General features: G+C 39.3%; 1 protein-coding gene across 2 annotated transcripts in view; it reads right to left on the reverse strand.

Annotated features, from left to right (window-relative positions):
• The window catches only part of PPP3CA (protein phosphatase 3 catalytic subunit alpha), a 170,552-nt gene that overhangs the window by 71,372 nt on the left and 78,977 nt on the right, over positions 1-20,203 (reverse strand). The gene's annotated exons all lie outside the window — the stretch shown is intronic.

Below are 20,203 nucleotides of genomic sequence, written 5' to 3' on the forward strand. Positions count from 1 at the left end.
TCTCCAGAGGTCCTTTCCAATCTCAGCCATTCTGCAGCAACGAGAGCAGGATGCCCTAAATATCTTAGAAATGCCTAAAATTTTGCCTCTCCATCTCCCCTCCTCCCATTTTCTCTAGAAACATAGTACAGCTGTGACATCTCAGATGCACAAGGACTGGCAGCCACAAGCCTTCTAACTACTGACCAGCAGTCCCTTTGTCTTTGGAAACAGCATGGGACTGCCAACACAGCTTTGGCTCAATGAAAAGCTTTACTAACTGTGGTACCACACACTGAGTACCATACATAAAGGAAAATGTAATAAAAATAAAAATCAAAGCAAAGAAAACTCAAGAAAACTTTTGCAGCACCTATATAATTCCAGTGAACCACAACAGCTACAACGAAGCAGAATAAAGGAGCTCCTCTTTTTTCTTATCTGCCTGCAGATACCTGTGCCCAGAAAATATTAACAGCTTGCTTTACCTCAAGCACACACAAAATTATTAATTGTACCTTGAAGACCAGCAAGGTTTCAAAGATGCAACTGACAGCACCCTCTTAACAGTAGAGCAAAGCTCCTACACAAAGGCCTGCATCATGGTTCATTAGGATGACCAAAGTCCAGATGGACAGCGAAAGCCACATCCTTCTTCTGAACATCCTGCAAGGTGATTTCCTAATTGCGCATTTCTGCAATGTCCTGGAGCTTCTTTTAATATCTGCCAAGAAAATACCTTGTCATCTCAAATGTTTGTAATCCCTATGTTCCAGATCATCCCAGGTTTGACACATACTCTGCTCCTGCCAATCAGCACTTATCACGGGGAGAGGCTTTGCCCAGGAAGATGACTACAACTCTCCACAGCCAGTTGACCCTTTTGACCTTATTTCTGTTTCGTGCAACTCCAGACAAGAGACATTGCTGCTTGCATTACTGCCAAAGCTGCTGGTCAAGTTCATATGAAGTTCACCCAGGGGAAGTGCTGGACTCTGCACTGGGATGGGGCAACCCTGGATGTACAGACTGGGGAACGAGCTGTTGGAAAGCAGTGCTGTGGAAAGGGACCTGAGGGTCCTGCTTAACTGAAAGCTGACTATGAATCAGCAGTGCCTTGGCAGCCAAGAAGGCCAAGCATGTCCTGAGGTGCAGCAGGCACAGCATCTCCAGCCAGGCCTGAAATTGTGTCAGGGGAGGTTTAGTCTGGGTATTAGAAAAAGGTTCTTCACCCAGAGGGCATTTAGGCACTGGAACAGGTTCCCCAGGGCAGTGGGCACAGCACCAACCTGACAGAGTTCACTAAGTGTTTAGACAATGCTCTCAAGCACATGGTGTGACTCTGGAGGATGGTCCTGTGCAGGGCCAGAAGCTGGACTTGATGATCCTTGAAGGTCCCTTCCAACTCAGCTTATTCTATGATTCTGTGATTTCCTAGCAGCACATCAGCTGTCTGGCATGACACAGCCACCACTCAGAAACAGGGCAAACTTGGCACAGCAGCCAAGTACTTCCCTGGCAAGGGAGAGTGCCATTCACCAGCAAAGCAGCAGCTACATATCCTGAATCAGGCACCTCCATAGTGACTCAAAAGAGGGATTACAGGTTAGCTTGTTTTTCTTAATGTTGACAACCCAGGCACAGAATTCCAAACCCTACCTTCACCCCCACTCTGCATGAAAAGCACCCCACAGCACAGACCCCCTCTCTGCAGGCATAAGCAGCATGGGCCACCCACTCGCACCACGGAGCTCACAGCTTAGAAGCTGTTTAACCCCTCTAGAAAGAAGCTTGCACTGAAATACAAAAACTTACCAGAGGCATCAGCTCCATACTATTTAGTACAAAGACTTTACCATATTCTTGCCAAAACCCCAAACATTTCCTATATCTAACAGCAGAGCACTAAAATGCTATTTTAAATTCCGTTGTTTGGCTAGACCTGGCTGGTGAATGTGCAGACAGGCACACTGGCTCTTCCACACAGGTGAAGTTATGGACAAGGGATTCTTCTGCTGGCATTTGAGTAACACAGTCCAGGGGAATGTTCCCCTGCTCATGATCTTTAAGGTCCTTTCTGACCCAAACCATTTTATGACTCTATGATTTCAGTTGCTTTTTTCAGTAGGTACCATGCCTGTCTCAAAAACCCCCACCTATATCTGTACCAGGTCAGAGCATCCCGCCCTAGCAATACCAATATTTTAGGACAACCCCTGCAACCTCAACTACACACCTAGGATCTAAGTTGTGCTCCTCAGAGAATGTGCTAGAAAAGACCAATCAACTGTTTGTATGGTTCTTAGATATTTTTCCAAGAACAGCATGTTTAATTGTTTCAGTTTCAAGGGACTAGTCATAAATATTTGGTGTACAAATCCAAATGCAATAACACAGTGTGCAGTAGCAATTAGGATGAGTGTGATGTAAAACAATATTCTGAGAAGAGCAAATTCATCTTTTTCCATCACATTTAGAAATCCCTCAGGTCACTTTCATATACATGCATTTTGTAGAGACAGATCATTGTTAGTTTCCACAACAGTCCCTTTCTTTAAAATTCCTTGATTGCTTTCAATCTTGTTTGCACATGCTCAATTACCCTACAGAAATGTAATGTATCTGGATGCAAGTAAAAATCATAATTTTCAGTAATGGCCTCTTGAAAAAAAAAAAACAACTTTGCTTGAAGATGCACATTAAAACTGTGAGACTCAATTATGCACTGTCAATCATTCCAGTAGCTTCCTACTGCGGTAGGTGTCTGGAGATAAAGAGCTGGAACTAATTTCTTCTTTTAATTCCATTTTAAAGATCTGTATAATCTCCATATACAGTTCTTCAACCTTCAGTGGCAGTACCAGCTATACCAGCCAAGCTTGCAAAAGTTGCCTTACACCTCTGTAGAACCAAAATTGTCGTAAGGTCCATATACCATAATCTTGACATCATTTTCATTATACTACCTATATTGAAACTCTATGTCTAAAATCTGATTGAGACAGAGGAAATATTTTAAAATCAAAAATTTGCAAACATCATGGCAAAGGTGCTTAAAATAGATTTTCTAGAAAACATGAAATTGAACTGTTACATATATGCTAGATATGTCTTTTTGCTGGGTTTATACTACTGCAGATTTATCCTTCTCTTTCACATAATGATCCCAAAGCAGAGTCTCCCCGTCTGTGACATGGGCAGCATCATAGATTACTACAGTCTCATAGCTGAAGCTGAAAAAATTGCATTTGCCCTGGTTTCAGCTGGGGTAGACTTAATCTTGCTCTTAATAGCTGGTATAATGCTGTATTTTAATTTCGTGTGAGAATAATGTTGATAACTGCACCAAAATTTGGCAAGTAATGTAGTACAAAAAGTGTTTTCCTCCAAATGCTGTTTAGCTCAAACTCCTATCCCGATTACTTAGCACCAAAAAGGAGCCCCTCACCCCAGCCTACAACAACAGGGGACAGGACTTAGAGGAAGAGGCTGATTTGTGAAGCAGCAATTGTCTTTTGCTAGATGACTGCAGAGAGCTTGGGATAATGCTACTGCAATCTGATTAGCATGGCTCACTACTTCTTTTATTAAATAATAATTTACAATAACAAACCCTCCGATGACAGAGATTAAAATAATTCAATATTATAGTAAATTCAGGTGGCACTAAATACATGACCAAATTTGATTCTTAGAAGAGATTTTGTGATATATTATGCAACCATCAGGAATCTCCTTCTCTGAATTCACTGCTCTGTGTCAGCAGTGCGTACTCCTCACAGCAGGGTCAGTAACCCCTGTTGCCTCACCCCCATTTCGGCTATCTCACTGACACAGTGACACACAAACACCCAGCAACAGCCTTCCTCTGCAGTGGATATATAGATCAAATGAAGCCCACTCATCGCTCCAAGCCTCCCCTTCACAGGCAGCCAGAGGCTGGGCACCATGGAGAGCCAGAGCAGAAGTTACAGGCCTGTTCAAAAGGAGAAACCAATCACCCCACCCCAGTGCACATACCAGAAGCCCCCAAGGGAAAAGCTTGTGTTTAAACACTGCATTTAGCCCCACAATCACCTGTCTTTTTCCAGCATCACCTACAGCAAGATAAATAAGCCACCACCAGCAAAACTTTGACAAGAATCCTGTGTATCCCACCAATGGATAGGAGGCCCCAAGTTCAATCCTGGAAGAAAATAAATATTGATACCTGCTGTCTCAAATGTTTCAATATAGGAAAATGAAAAAATCTTATTCTAAACAAGACAAAAACTCAGATTTCTTTCTGACAGTCTCACATATACATAAGCAAAAGTATACATAAAAGCAAAACATTAAAAAATGCCTCAAGTAGAAGGTAACACACACTTTTAGATTAATTATATTTTTTTGCACCATCAGCTGCTTGAAAAGGACAACTGCCTAGATCAAAGCACTCTGTTATACACCAGAATTTTATTGCTGCCAAGAGCATTAATTCCAAATGAAACCCACCCCATTCATCTTAAATTTTAGGATAGAATAGCCATTAATCTCAATTTTCATCAAGAAATTCTCTCCAGCCAGGGATGGTGTAAGACACATTCCTTCTTGCTTTCACGCCTAGTTGAGTGTCCATCTGCTGACAGACTTCCACCAAACCTATCTACTTGCCATGGAAATATCAAATTAAAGCTTGCCTACATTTGTAGCCTATTCTCAGAGATGCAAACCCATCCCTCCTCTCAGACAGGACACTGTAGGCCCCTGAGGGAAAGCATGATGCAGATGTGCCAAAGGAGATGAAAGCAGCAGCTTACGCAAGCAAGCCCAAATTTCTTACGCAGAGGCTTTCAAGTTATACTTGTATGTCTGCTAAAGAGAAAGGAAATTTCCTCAAAGGCTAAAGAAAAAGATGCTCCAACATTGAGAAAGAAACAAGCACCATTTTGATACAAAGCACAATGACATTATTTTCAGGAAATTCGGCAGTTTAGATTACAACAGAAACAGCAGGAAAGAAATCTCTCACATAAATGAACATGTGACTTCAGAAAATGACTGGATTCTGCCTTCAGGAAAGAGAAGAAAGCAAAAACCACAAGATTTACAGGGATTGCTCTAAGACCAGGAAGGGAGGTACTCCTTCTACATCTATTTGCTGATGTTAGCAAACCACATATTTATGGGTTTGTCACAGAATACGGGGCATGTATAAAAGAAGTTGTCCTACCCCACTGTAATGTTTGGCAACTCAATAGGTTAAAGCAGCAAATTAGCCTGAAGCACAATTATATATTTAAAATTCATTCTCACCTGCTGCTATTCAAGTATTTCTTTGTGTTCCCCAAGAAATAATCCAGTTAATTATGTTCTCCCCCAGTTTGGCCTGTGACCATTTTTCATCTGTTAATTCTGGGTTATTCCTGTTCTGCTTTTAAGGCAAGCTCAGGCAGCAGATTGTCCTGCATGGTCTGGCACCATTAGATTGCACTCTGCAATTCTGCATTTCACTCTCCTGGGGAGAACCATCTGGTCTACAGGTTTTAGATGCTGACCACCTGAGTGGAAGCAACTTCATTAAAAACTTACGTCAAAAAAAAAATAAAGAAAAAGAAAAAAGTATATCTGCACAGTACTTCATTTAGGATGCGCCTGTAGAACAAATACACATGGTGTTTTTAATACATTACATATTACAAGAAAGTAACACTTTCTTGTTACTACAGTGTTGAGTAATGAAGGAGTTCTTGGTTATTTTATTTTAGTTCAATTTACTATATTTTTCTACAGTGTTTTAAACTTATGCAGAAAATTGATGGATCTTTTCACATCAGCACCATTAACTTCTCATTGGACCTAATAGAAAATATACATATGAACACCCTAAATTAATTTAGAATTCCTAAGGTATAGTCAATAGTGAAGTCTGAACAAGTAAATAAAATATTTGTATTAAAGAGAAGGAATTAAAAAGGGAACTTTTTTTCAGCTGAGAAGCAAAAACTGCATATAAAAATTATGCTCTGAGCTGGGAAGTGCCTCATTAATTTTGTCAGCATGTATGAAAGGGGAGCTTTTCAAAACCTTTTAACATCTGTCTGATTCTGTCCCTTGTAAATCCTTATCCATTTCAGTAGGATGAGACAAAGACCTAGGCAGACTACTTTCTAAATGCCTTTGGCTACAGACAGCCCACTGCACACATCATTATAGACAAATCCTTGGGGTGGAATAAAAAAACAGAGTACAAGGAAATTAACTCAGTCTTCATATCCTACCATTTGCTGGGATGTTTCCTGGGAGCTCATAATCCATTTCAATTTACCTTTTAAACCCCACTCCCAAAATCTTCTGTTTTCTGGAACACTACCATTGTAATTTGTATTCTTTGTTTGACATTGTGTTCCTTTGAATAGTAAATAACCAAACTACATATCTCATCCATATCCCATTGCCTTCACAGAGTACTACATGTGGGCCAGCTCCTCACACAACCTTTCTGACAAGCACCAAATTAACATACCTTTTCAAAGAATAAAGCCTCAAACCTCCACATGCTTCAAGAGAATACAAACTACCACGTAATTTTCTAGGCTTTTTAGCATATGAGGGCTTTTAAGTCTTCAGTACAAAGATAGGAGCAACAAATCTAGCCATGCTAAAGAGAAAACATGTCCTGCTGTTCCCAGAGGTACATGTTCCTTTTCATTTCCATCACAGTATCTGAACTGGGTCAGTCTTTAGTTCTTACTCATCTCTGCTGGTAAGAAAAAGCAGCCTAAATGAAGAGAATTAGTGGGAGGGGGGCAGATGCACACATACTAGAGGAAACTTAATAAAAACTAGAGGTTAAATACCACAGAGAGTTCATCTGCTCTGAACAGTATAAAATAGCATTTACAGCCTCTGACTGTGCTTGACCCCAATGTTAAAGAAGGGGAATAGCAACATCAAAGAGACAGAATCTCCAGATATGTTTAGGCTAAGGAATTAACAGGTTGACATGTGCTTCTTAGGTCAGCTCACAAAATAATGTTTTGCCTTTTTTAGCTCTCCTTAGAGAACTTACAGTTAGTTCATTAACCAAACATTAATTTTCCCAGTGATTACTATGCACCCATACCTCTGCCCTTCTCCAGAAATGGCTCATTAAGATGCAGTGTCACTGACATAACCACAACAGTGTTCAGCCACGGTTCCCCCTACAACCTCTGGAACTCACAGCTACTCAGGCTTAACTCAGCACATGAGAAATAACTCTTTTCTTCTCCTTTGAGAGACAATGCAGTGACAAAAACATCATTACAGGAAAGATGTTCAGTAATACAGCCATCCAAAACTGTGTTAGGGACCAATACAAGTGGTTGCTTCCACAGAGGATACTGTGGCAAAGCAAAAAAAATTAGTGGCTGCTTACGCTAAGAAGAGCAAACAGCTGCCAAGAGCTATCAGTCCGCCCAGGCAGTGTGTATTGAGCTAACAAACAAAATAAGGACTGGAAAAGGCACATCACATTCCAGAAAAAGTTGCTACTAATGTAGGAACCAAAACAGTGTTAACACCCAGATCTCTATGATAATTCCTGCTACATACAGCAGCCACCTCGTGGAATGAAAGAATTAAGAGAATTCAGGATAACTTTCTCTGATTTCTAGAAACACCAAGCAGGACAGTTGTACTGCTATACTGTACCTTGGGACAGAAATACCTTAAAGAATACTTTCTTCAAGTTTATGTGTGTGTGTGCTATTAAAAAATTAGGAGACACCTAAAAGATGTTTGACAGAAAAATATATGGAATAAAATGTTAATGAGCAAAGAAAAGTGCAGCTGAAAGCTCTGCAAACATCAGCAGTGACACAGAGTGATTTGTGAGTTCAACACAGTGACTGTCAGAGTTCACACAGGTACTGAGCCCTTAAGCTGTTCCCAAGACCAGAGCCCACTACACGAAAACTCTCCAGCAAACACTCTGCCTAGTTATGAAATATTAACTACAGCAAAACTCATTGCTCAGGACTAGCAGCAGCCATCCATTAAGCAGGGGAGCAAGCTTTATGTTTCCTTTGAGAACCACAGCAAATAGCACTTGCTGTCATTCTTATTTGAAAAATCAACCTCACTAAAAGAATTAGAAGTTCATTCTTCCTCAGATGGAAGAAAAGAACACAAAAGCCCAATTTCAAAGAGGGGAAAAAAAGGCCTTTTGACATCAATTCCAGAGGAGAAAAGGCGTTAAACATCCCTTTAAATGAGATATTAAACTAGGTGATTCTGTGGTGTCACATCTGTTACTGAAGTCTATCCTGGACGTAGTACTAAAATCACTACACAGCATTATTCCATCATTTGCTGCAGTACTACTATTATTATTATCAAATGCAGAAAATCATATTTCAGACTATGGTGCACAACATGCAAAAAAAGGCCTAAAAGCTTCACAAGTCCAACCAGGAGCTAATGCAGTTTACCTGTTTAATTCCAAAACTGCATGAATTGTAAAAAAAGTCTAAGATGAAAACTATAGTAAATTTAGCTCCTTTGTAAACAGAAGTATTTTAATTAAACTTAAAAAAACCCCAAAAAACCTCCAACTCACAAAATTTAATTATCTAATTATCCCTAATTCAGAGACATCTAAAGCAGGCTCCATTTTCCTGGAGGGAAGAGACAGGCACTCTCCTTTACATTATGATTTTGCCAACTTCTTTTATTTTTAATGTTACATCTTTCCACAGAATTTACTAAAAATTTTTAACAAACATACTTGAGATTAAGAAATGCATCTTCACATTTCCTCGCACCCTGGGAGTCAATCTAAACAGGCTAGGCTGTTGAACTGAAACTTTGTGTTACTTTCATGCAGATGAATATTCAACAGGTACTAAGGCAGCTCTATGAGATTCACTGTGAGCCTATTGAAGTGACCTGGATTAAAGGCAGAACTAAAGAGAGAGATTTTTTTTTTCTTTTTAAAATGCAACTCCTTTCAACTCTGTTTATAATGAACCTTCATAAAATCTATTAAAATAAGAAGTAAAAACTGCATTTGCATTGCTGCAGATATAACTCGCTGCTACCATAGGTAGGGGCTGGAACTTTTCTCCAGCAGTTGAGAGGCGTTGTGTGCCTTGGTGCTTCACAAGGCACCTGCCTACATCCAGGGAAAGGGTGTCTCAGCCATCTGTCTTTGGAGCACCTTGCCTCCAAAGACATTTCCCAGGCTTTAAAAGGCAGATCTGACTTTCTGGGGCAGGGCACAAATTACTGCCTTACTCCTGATTTTAGACTACTGAGCTTAAGAAGTAAAAGATCTCCACCTTCTTTATGGTGGCTCTGCTGTTTTAAACCTCACATATGGACCACAACAGCTGATAAAGAGCTGGCACACTGGTATCAAAAATCTGCAACTCAGTTTCACAAATCTAAAAAACTTTCAGAGGAAGTTCTACATTATCTATATATCAGTCCTTAGACAAAGCATTTAAAGGGCAGCTGAGATAAAGTGAAAACTTGCACAGATTCCACACATTTCTAAAGAAGGGAAGTGACCAAAAGAGGAAGGGAAGTGACCAAGAGAGGAAGGGAAGTGACCAAAAAAAAGCAAAGAGAAACAGTGGGAAGAGCCAAATCCAGATGCATTGAGGAAGCAGAGATAAGTGAACAGAAGGTTGGCTGCTTTTAGCTTTGAAAGCTGATGCAGGAGGGAGATGTGGAAGACAACTGAATAAGAATTTGCATGGGGCTTTTGACCAGGCAAAGGCACTGCTCTGCTCTTAATATGAGATGACTTAGTACAACAAGTCATCTCATATTAAAAGCATTAGGTTGCTCCAAAAACATGCTGCATGATGCTTGAAGAAACCGATATTTCTGAGCGATTTAGATTTTCCCGCCTAAAAGACACTGTCTTCTAACCTAAGAAAGCACCTCAGGAATGTGCATCAAGTTCTCCCCAGGAAGAGAAATTTAACTTTCTTCCACTCCCAATACTGTCAGCAAGAGGTTCTGGCAAAAGAAAATGGGATTTAATAAACAAATTTAAACAGAGTTAAGTAGTTCTCAGTCTAGGTATTCAAACAGTCTTCACCCAGATATGAAATAGAAACAGACAATGCTGAGTGCCTGTACCAGGAAGGCTGAGAATGCCACAATAGCTGCTTAAGATTTTGCAAAAGAAGACGACACACTTCTAGTCTGCACAGCCTAGATTAGAACTACATATACATATACAAAAGTATAAGGCTTCCTACCAGAATAAGGCTTCCTACCAGAACTGAATACAAAGTTAAATACGCATTGGCATTCCTTAGATGAGGTTAGCTGGCAAGTTAAGGGCATCCTGGCCTGTATGAGCAACAGTGTGGCCAGCAGGGCCAGGGAAGGGATAATACCCCTGTACTCAGCATTGGGGAGGCCACCCCTCAAATCTTGTGTTCAGTTTTGGGGCTGTCCCTACAAGAAGGACATTGAGGTGCTGGAGTGTGTCCAGAGGAAGGCAATGGTCTACAGAGAAAATCTGATGAGAAGCAACTGGGGGAGCTAGGATGGTTAAACCTGGAGAAAAGGAGGCTCAGAGGAGACCTTGTCACTCTCTATAAATGTCTGAAAGCAGATTAGATATTAGGAAAAATTTCTTCACTGAAAGGGTCAAGCATTAGAATAGGTTGTCAGGCTTGTGAAATCACCATCCCTTGAAATGTTAAAAACGTGTGGATGTGGCAGTTGAGGACATGGTTTAGCATTAGAACAGTATTGCTGAGTTACTGGTTGAACTCAAGGATCTTAGAGGTAACAATTCTTTAATTCTATGATAAAGATGATACAACCTAGAGCAAACATATTGTTTATCACCAGAGACAAAAAGTCATCATAATCTTTGAAAATAAGAAAAAGGAGCAAATGGATATTAAGACACCAAAAGTTACTTTTAAACTGATACTCCTTGGAGTAACACAAAATGAAACCTACAAGGATGCTATTCAAAATGCTGGAAAAAACTCCAGCAAAATATGGACATGCCTCATCAAGAGATGCATCTAATAAATAATCAGCTAGTATTTAGTATACAAGTAGCAAACACAGTTGCAATCCACACCATAATTCTGAGCACTGGCACATGCAATGTTGTTTCTTTTGAAGAAAAATGTTACCTTATTTTCTATAAACATCACAAATGCAGAATCACAAACTCACAGAATGGCTAGACTTGGAAGAGACCTTAAGAGTCACGTGGTTCCAGTCCCCCTGCCATGGGGAGGGACAGCCCCCATTAGATAGAACATCCCCAACTTCTCTGGGCAGCCTGCTCTACTGCCTCATCATCTGAGCAAAAAATTTCTTCCTAATACCTAATCTAAACCTGCCCTCTTTCATTTTAAAATCATTGTTCCTTGTCCTAACACGCCAATATAATACATAATATCTCCTTCTCCCTCCTTTTTACAAGCTCCCTTCAGGTACTGGAAGGTGCTGTAAGGTCTCCCCAGAGCCTTTTCTCCTCCAGGCTGAGCAGCCCCAGCTCTCCCAGCCTGCCTGCAGGAGAGGTGCTCCAGCACTCTGAGCACCTTCATGGCCTCCTCTGGACCCATTCTAACAGATCAGTTTAAAACAACTTCCAAGTGTCAAATGGATACACTATCTGATGGTTCACCACGATAGAGTGCAGTAGGTGTGCACATATACAGACAACTGCCTGAAACTCAACTCAAAGTGTGTAAGCTTTGTATCCTGTGTATTTCATACACCAAAGTGTTTTTCTTTAAGCCTCAAAGTTAACAGGTTCTCCCTTATACTGGTTCCACAGAGAATTATTTCCATGAAAGCATATTCAATCTTTTCATGTTTTGAGCAGATTTCACAAGTACAATTTTGATATATTTCCCAGATAGAAATCATAGCAAAGAAGCGTCATGCTGTACTGAATTTCTTGATGACAAAAGCATCACACTTCATTTGACACGGGATGACTCAAATATCGAGTTTAGTATTATTCTGCAAATATTCAAAAAACATCAGCAGATTTTCCATTCAGTAGTAATTTAAGGATCATAGCTAATTAATTTTTAAGAAATGATACATTACTCCTATAATTTCACTATCATAACATAGGAAAATTTTAAAAGCATTACATGCACAGCCAAAGTGTATTGCTCGTGCCCAGACTATACATTTGACTTTACCAGGTACTGATACTGATTACCAGGTATTCTTTCTCAAGCACTGAGAAAAATACTTTATTTCAAAGAAATGACAGAATACCTTCAACTTCCCTGATAAGAAAATTTCATTTCATCCTTTGGGTCTGCGGCAGCAGCAGCCAGTAATGCTCGTGGCCACTGCAGTTCCCCTTACTCCAGTTCCTGGTCTCAGACATCCTCGAGTGAAATGAGCTGCTTAAGTGTACTGAACCAGCAAAAAGCCAGGCACTACACTGAATTACAGGACTTCTGCCAATTTAGACTTCAGTGGGCTTAGCAAGCTGGAAGAGTGGGTCCAGGGGAGAGCCCAGCCCAGGGGTGCAGGCCAGCCAGTGGGCAGTTCAGGCTGCTGCCACAGAACAGCCCCAGCCAGTTCAGAGGGCCACAAATGCCACTTAAAGAGGTCAACAGCCATGCTAGAGGAAAGGGTTACTTACACTGGCTCAGCACTTCAGGAGGTGAAAGGAAAATGGAGGATCTACATGCCCAGTTCTGCTCAGCTGAGGAAATATCTTCTGCAGGTCTTAGTTTGCTCTTTTCAACCAACAATACTTACAACGGTACTATAATAACTCAGTGATTGCATCAGACCAAGAAAGGTATTTGCAGCTATGTGGCTGGCAAACTAACAGCAGTGACAGTACGAGAACACGCTCTAAACTCCTTATGTAATGAGCTGAATTTACTACTACAGCCAGTTTTACAAAAATGTCTCAGCATTTTAACTTTAAGCCCCAAAAAAGCATCAGCATGTAACACAAAAAAAAAAGAGTATGAAGAGCAATCTCTTCATACATCTCAAAAAAGGAAGCAATTAAGACTTGTACTTTTTCCGATATTATCAAGGACACTGGAAAATTGCAGAGAAAATAAGAAGATTGCCAGGAATTAGACTACTCTGGTAAATGAAAGGATGGGGAAGAAGTGGGAGGAGAATGAGCTATTTTCCACATTGTGCCATTAATTTTTCAATTGAATTGTCATTGCAATGTTTTAACTTAAAAGTTTACCACACAATTGCAGAGACATGAACTGCTACCAAATCTTCCAAATGCAGCTCATATTTTCAGTCCAAAATTCATTATCATCTTTATGTTAAACATCACAAAATAAGCCACTCTGAAAACTGACAGAAAGGTGAGGTTGCTCCAAATTCCAATGTGGCAAGCATGTACTGATCAGCTAGTTTGTCTCTCTGCTTTTGCTACCCAAAAACTGAGGTGGTGGGGTGGTTTTTTTGGTTGGTTTTTTTTTTTTTTTGTTTGGTTGGTTTTGGTTTTTTTTCTTTACTTTTTTATATCTAAAATCAAGGCACAGTCTACTAGCCCTAACCATTGAATTACTGTACTTGACAGGCTGTAGATCACATTATGTTTTGGAGGATGGAGCTGTCTCTCCCGCAAAAAGTATCAAAAGCTACTGAATTTGGACTCAAAAATGCATTGCACGAAGTGCTTCAAGAGTGCATTTATGCAATGGAGAAGAAAGTGAGGAGGGATAACAGTAAAAGACCATCAAGCATTAGCATTGTCAAAATCCTCCTCCACTAGACACACTTGCGCAGCTTGACTGCATCTGCAGAATAAGAAACTGCTGAAAAATATACACTTGCGTGGTATTTAAAAATACACTTGATCCAAGAATCTTCCCCACACCACATTCCCCTCAGTTTAATTAATGTATTGACATAATGTACACAGCAGGTAACATGGAGACCCAGATTAAGGAGCTATGGAAATGAAGACTTTCCACATGTGGAAAACATTGTTATTAATATACTAATTATTTTTTCACAATTATATTTAAGCCTTCCTAAACAGTCAGCATAATTAAGGAAAGGAGAGGAAACAGCATTTTTTCCTGTGATTGTATTAACCTTTTCTGCATTATTAAGCTAAAAAGACAGCCATCATTTATCACAATGTCTATCAAAAGATTTACAAGTTACTGGAATTGTATGATGATAAAAGAGAATTAAAAATTCCTCATTTCTCAAATAATCTTTCTTGGACCACTTTACCCATCCTTTTATCCTCAGGAAGAAGATAAAAGGCTCATGCACTAGACAATGTTTAGTAAGTGAATTGCTGGTTTCCCTTACATAGTTTATTAAGAATGAAAACATAGTCTCGGGTTTAAAACCTTTTCATAGCTGAAAAGACTCGGGTTTTCCTTTATCACATGATTTTCACTATGTGTTTTTTTCTTCTCATTTCTTACTGATTCTTTTAAAACCAAACAACTGTTTTATTTTGACATAAATCACATGACATTTCAGCAAAAATAATGATTAAAAAATCCTATCCTTCCACCTAACTGCATCATAAATAAGAGTTTTGTTCCGTTTGTTTTATAAGTTCTGCTGTCACAGCAGTGAGGAATGCACACTGGGAACATCTGATGGATCAAAATTTGAAGAAGCTGGGCAGAAAGTTACTTCTTCTATAAGAAGTCTCATAAGATAAAGGGTTGTTTTTTTTAAATAAAACTATGAAACTTTGCTCTTTCATCAAAGCACATCATATAGTTTAACTACAGAAGTCTCTAAGACCCAAAATTTTGTGATGAGGCTTTCAAGTCCCATTACTCAACCTCTGGTAGATTTCTCAGTGAAAACTAACAGAGCAATTCAAAGAATCAGCTTTTTAAATTCCTATTGGTTAGCTTTCCTGAATTAGTCTCCTTTTCTTTCTCCTTTCTAATATTTACTTCTACAACAGGCTTTCCGTGCCTGTTTATAAATGACATAGATATCATGTCAGCAATCTCTTCTGGTTGAAAATGTAATTTATTTTAATTGGAACTCAAAACCTATTTGAGGGGTGGCAGGAGGAAACTGTTCCTATTTCCTGCTATAGTTCTCTCAGCATCTAATTACATCCATAAAGAGAAACAATGGGGAGGCTGTGTGTTATTCAGTTTAATGTCGTTAATTACACTATGCCCCCTATGCATGCAAATACACTAGAGCCTGATAACTGATACAGCATCCACACAGCACATTTATCAGCTGTAACAACTGTGCTTTGAGATTACATATGATACACACTCTAGATATGAATACCTGTTTACTGGAAAAGGCTTCTAGTTCATAAGAAAACATGTAAAATGCAGCAGAACAGACACCAAATAAAAAAATTCTAACCATTAGCATCTGTATTTAACATAAAATTCTTGTCAATACGAATTCAATTGCTGCAACTAAAAACATACTCTTCCTACTGAAATACCTTTCTCCATGCTTTTCTGTGAATAAGATCCTTTGCGGAAGTCCTTTTTTTTATACCCCCATATCCCAATATACTAATAGGAGTTGAACCAAATACTTCCCTTCCAAGAGTTTTACAAGATTTTTGCCACAGTAGAATGGAATTAAGGTACCAGTCAGATCTTTTGCAAGACAGATCCAGTGCCAAGGTGTCCCTGAGGACACAGAATAAATATTTAAAATAATATCTATCCCTGAGATAGATTCAGTTGGGACAGTGACACATCAGCTGAACACATCTTTTTCATTATTACTCTTTCTTCAAAGTCATGCTTGCATCAGCAATGGTCTGTGAGTCCAAAGGCAGACAGAGGGAAGGTACTCAAGGAAGGTGCAGATGAAACAGCTGCTGGCACCCAGAACAGCCTCTGAACACCAGGCTCTCCTCTGTACACTCTGGTAATGAGGAAGAATCATCGCTCACACATTGCACAGCAATGGCTTTTGGTGACAGCTCAAATGTCAACAACGCCCTTCCCACGAAGAGTGAAAGGACTTGGTCTTGAGAGAAGAGACATCTAAGTGCTCAAACAACAATTCTTCCAAGGCCAGATTTTTTGAGTACAAAATCACAAACAGAAAAGAACAAAAAGGTAAAAGGAGCTGCATATGGTCCTTCTTCTAGGAAGAATCAAAGAAATGTTCCAGAGTCTTAGAATGAAACCATCTGAGCTCAGATGAGTCACTGGGGTTCTTGGAGCAAAACAGACAATATGGATAATTGATAAAACAGGGACAGACAGTAAGAAGCATAGTCATGAGGGACAGTCGTGATGCTTGAAGAATATGATAGCTTTTGTGAGGAGTTAACCTCCCTCAGAACACAGTTGGACTAGTAGGAGGTCTGTTCAGAAACATCATGTTACAAGGGAAGGACAAATGTGTCTAAGTTGGAAAGAAGAAGATAGATTAATTAAGAAAAAAAAGTGGCAGAATTTACTCTGATCTACCTTTGAAGTTGACCCTGTTTTGAACAAGAGGCAGCACAATGTGATTTTCAAAGGTACTGGTCAACCTAAATTATTTTAAGAAAAGGGCTTAATGTGGGAAGAACAAAACAAAAACAGCATTATCTTCCTTACTGAATGAAACCTATGCTGAAAAAAGCTGCAGTCTGGAGAGTAGGTCACTGGTGCCTAGGGAAAAAGTGTGATGAATTAAGTGCCAAAGAACCTGCAAATGTTATGAAAAGGTAGATATCTTTTGGCAGACTAATGCCTTGATTTTGTTTAAACTACCTAAACTGAGTAACTTAGCTTCAACAGCACAGTGAATAACTGCTATAAAGTTTTAACCTTTACCCATTCAATTAATGTTAGATCTGAAAAGCTCTCCTCAAAGAAAAAAGCTTCACTGAAGAACTAGGAAAGGTGGTATTCATATTTCAGATATTCTTAAAGATAAAAGAATATACAGGCCTTGAGGTTTCAGAACATAGACACACACACCCACACACACCCAAGTTTTGTTTATGCAGTTGAAACATTTCCTTCTACCATAAAAATCTGCAGCAAGCAAAGGCTTCAGATCTTCATCATTTCATTGCTTCCTCAACCCAATAGAAATCCAGTTTATTCTTCACTGCCACCCCAAGTAAGATAACCTGAATTTTTTCCCAAATGCTTATTTAGAAAATGAGACTCCAAAGTAAAAGGCTGACTTGCATTAATTGCTTATACTTATCTGCTCTCCCACAGTTGTGATCATCTTCCAGCCTGTTCCCCTAGCAACAGCCGGAGACCTCTGTGTTCTGGCCTTATCACTGTGGTTACTCTGCCTCTCCTGCACATTGAGAATATATGGCCTTGATGGCAGGTGCACCAGGAAGCAGCCAGACACACCAAACACATGCCACCAGATGGCATCTTCAACCAGCTACTTTTTAAGATCATGCTTTCAAGAGGAGATCCTGCATTTGATAAGAGCCTTGATATTCTGAAGCCTCAAGCTTCTAGACTAGAAAAAGCAGAAGCACGGGTGAAGACCTAGATTGGCACCAATGATATGAAAGTCATTTTTTCATTGCTAAAATCATCATTTTACTGAGGATACATTTGTTCCCACAACAAGGATTCTGGGAGCCATAGCAGTATTCTGCACCATGCCTGATGTCTTCTTCCCACATCTCCTTAATGATGTCTCTCTAATTTTACAATAAAATCTAGGGGCATTGCACTGGATTTCCAAAAAGGGACTATTGACTTACACAGGATTTTATTACTTTTGATACTGGTCCCCTGTTAAGAGGTGGTTTTGGCCATAAGTAACCTCTACATGTATTTGGAAATTCCAGTTTTTCCGCTATAATGAGAAAGTCTATTTCCCTTACAGACATCTTAATGAAAACAAGACAAACAAAAAACTAGCCCTAACTCCAAGTAATTCTACAAGAAACAGTAGACTACAAGCCTATCCTTAATCAGCTGCTATCAATCATTACAGCAACAAATGTAGCACACAAATCTATACCAATGCTTGCTTTATTGTGCTTAGAGACCAACTAAGTCATACCTTAACACTCTTACCATTCTCTTCTCCTTTCAAGTACAATTTCTGGTTATTTCCTGCCACAGGCATTGCTAATTAACTGCCTTTTAGAGACAAATATTTTCTTATTTGTCTAGAATCTAAACATTTTCTCTTCAAAGGAGTTTGACCCTTTCAACTGAAGTTTTTTAGACTGTTTGGGGAAAAAATATAACCTAGATTTACGTATGCAGGCTGATCTCACAAACAGCTCTTAGGTCTTCATCTCTACACTTTCAGTTGTATACCCTGCACTGAGACTAGTTTTTTTCCCCCTATTAAAGTCTGATGAGAACCAAAGGAAATGAAGTGGAACAAAGAAGCTACATTAGCTTTCATAATTTATTGCTCTAGACAACTCCAACGATTGCCTGTGACAGGAATCAAGCCAAGCAGAAAGCAAATGAAAGTGTTCTGCCACTTTGTCAACAGCTGAAGCTGCAGGATTCATTTCTATGGCCACCAGCAATGTCCCCAACCCCCGTTGCCACACTAAGCTCTTGACCTGTATGTACAGGGGGCACCAAATACAAAGGAGAACATGCATGAAAAATGAACTGAAATATCTTGTGTTGTTTTCTTCAGTTTTTTTTTTTAAATGATACATTTAAGTGCTCTTAATAGAGGTTAATAAAGAATAAATCTGACAGTTCACTGAATTTAATCTACTTGATTATTCAGAAGAATGTTTTTTTTTGTTTGAATTAATAAACTCCTGTAATGAACTCTCACAAGCCATTCATTTTGACACCTAAATTCAACCTAATCTTATTGAAGCAATACTTTTGTGGTGCTTTCCACTTGTAAAGGTAAAATTTTTGGAGTGAGAAGAGGTGTAAGAACTACTGTCAAAAATTCAACATGGCAGCTCTCAGAAGTACCATCTGAAAGCAGTAATGCTGGGACACTTAATGAGCAACAAGGATTCTCCACAGTACCTTCCCTTGTGCTGAGCACCATGGCTGGTTTTTACCCTCACAAAGGCTCTGAAACTGGAGCTTAGTCCTTTGCCACTTGCCCTTGGGTTGCCTGCTTTAAAGATGACATAGCTGGATCTATGAAAATCTCACAGGAAGGAACAACACTGACTTAAGCCAAGCAATCCACAAGGTTCAACACAACTGCTAAGCTCAGTATACAATAAAGAAAGGGAAAGACAACATGTCAGAGGACACAGACTCCTCTTGCAAATTCAATTTGTGCTGAATCTTCTTTAGTGGCTAAGAAGTAAGATCCTCCTCACTTATCAAGAGCATTTTATCAGGAAGCAATTAGCAACCCAAGTGGTATCAAGACATGAATTTCAATTAGATTAAGATGCCTAAAGCTAAGAGAAGAGAGAAGCAGGAGCAAACACAGTCAATGCAAGAGAACACAAGGAATAATTGGAAACTCACCATTTAATGTTTTAATGCCCTACAAGATGCACGTAATGACCCCAGTGTCAAAAGAAAATGTTATCGCTTGACACACCACCATTGCAAATCATGTACATTATTGCCAGAATGCCCTGTTACGCTTCCCAAGACTTTCTGAAATCAACTGCAGATTGAAAAGATGTTCCTGTTCAGCAACACTGATCTTCCTAACTGGTACATTTATCTGGAGATCATGGATTTTTTAGGCTGTAAAGAACATTTTAAAATATTATTTTTAAAAAATTAATTAAAATGTTTTGAACTATAGCAGCTTTCTTTTTCATTTAAAAAGGCAGTATCTTCAGAGGATATTATATATACCTGGAAATTATTCTATAAATGTTTTCTCTAGATGAATGCAGAAAATCAAATAAAGAAAGCATCTGTCTCAGCTCTGGTAGTATTTCTTAGAATAATTAAAATGCTAATGTAAAAGCATGTAAAGGCAGAAAGAAGTAGAAGAACCACCCACCCCAGAATAACGTCCTTCTGTAAGTATAATTTCCAACTTCTAATGTTCTCTGATTTATGTTCTCAGTGATGACAGGTATGTTTATAGCATCTCTTTAAGAAGGAACCTATTAGTTATTTCCTTTGCACTTGCCAGTGCTTCTCAGCAGGTTTTGGTGAAAGGTTAGACACACAAAAATAGGGCACAGATGAAGGCAAGAGACAGCTGGTGTTAGCTCCAAATGCACAATCAGACTCTGAACAACAGAGGCACACCTCTGCACAGCGATTCCCAAATCAGATGAACACGGTGGTACTTCCAATGGCAACAATCAGCTGACACAAAATGCTGTGTGTCTGTGACATGCTATTAGTCCTCT

This window comes from Passer domesticus, chromosome 4, assembly GCF_036417665.1.
Source record: "Passer domesticus isolate bPasDom1 chromosome 4, bPasDom1.hap1, whole genome shotgun sequence".
NCBI lineage: Eukaryota > Metazoa > Chordata > Aves > Passeriformes > Passeridae > Passer > Passer domesticus.